We start from the raw sequence: 321 nt of genomic DNA on the forward strand, positions 1-321 counted from the left end.
GCTGCAGCACAGAGCAAAGGCATTTATTCTTTGATTTGAAAATAGAAAATTAATTATTTGTTTATTTAGAAACTTATTTAATTATTTCTTTTTTATTTTCTTATTTTTACATCTTTCAGCAGCTGCTTCTCTCCTCTTGCTCATGAACATCTCCTTGTCTTCTTTTAATTAAATAAATAAATAATTAATTAATTAATTAATTAATTAATTTATTTATTTCAATTTCAATTCCCATCAATTAATACCCCATGAGCCGGAGAGCCCCCCCTGGGGGCCCCCCCTCCTTGGGGGCCCCCGAGGGGCCCCCCACCGCCCCTGTGG

This window comes from Eimeria tenella, genomic scaffold (genome assembly GCF_000499545.2).
Source record: "Eimeria tenella Houghton genomic scaffold, Eth_scaff2034, whole genome shotgun sequence".
In the NCBI taxonomy this organism is placed as follows: domain Eukaryota; phylum Apicomplexa; class Conoidasida; order Eucoccidiorida; family Eimeriidae; genus Eimeria; species Eimeria tenella.